A 296-nucleotide genomic window follows, 5' to 3' on the forward strand; every position below is an offset into this window, starting at 1 on the left:
CTTAGAAGAAGAGAAGATCCAGATTTAAAGGAATAGGATACCGTAAAGGAGAGGAACGAAACGGGGGAAGACTGAACGACACGATAAAGAACAGGGAGATTTAAAAGGAAGAGGAGCGAAGGAGGGGATAGGATCGGCGCGTGGAGGAGGACCAGCCTCGGGAGCGATGGACGCCGGAAAATGTGCGACGGGAGGGACGGAGGGACCGAAATTTACGTTACAGTGCTCAGGGGAACGATGTGGGTGAAGAGAGGTGAAGGGTAGAAATGGAACAAAAAGATAAAAGAGGGGGGAGG

The sequence above is a fragment of the Penaeus monodon genome, chromosome 22, assembly GCF_015228065.2.
Source record: "Penaeus monodon isolate SGIC_2016 chromosome 22, NSTDA_Pmon_1, whole genome shotgun sequence".
NCBI lineage: Eukaryota > Metazoa > Arthropoda > Malacostraca > Decapoda > Penaeidae > Penaeus > Penaeus monodon.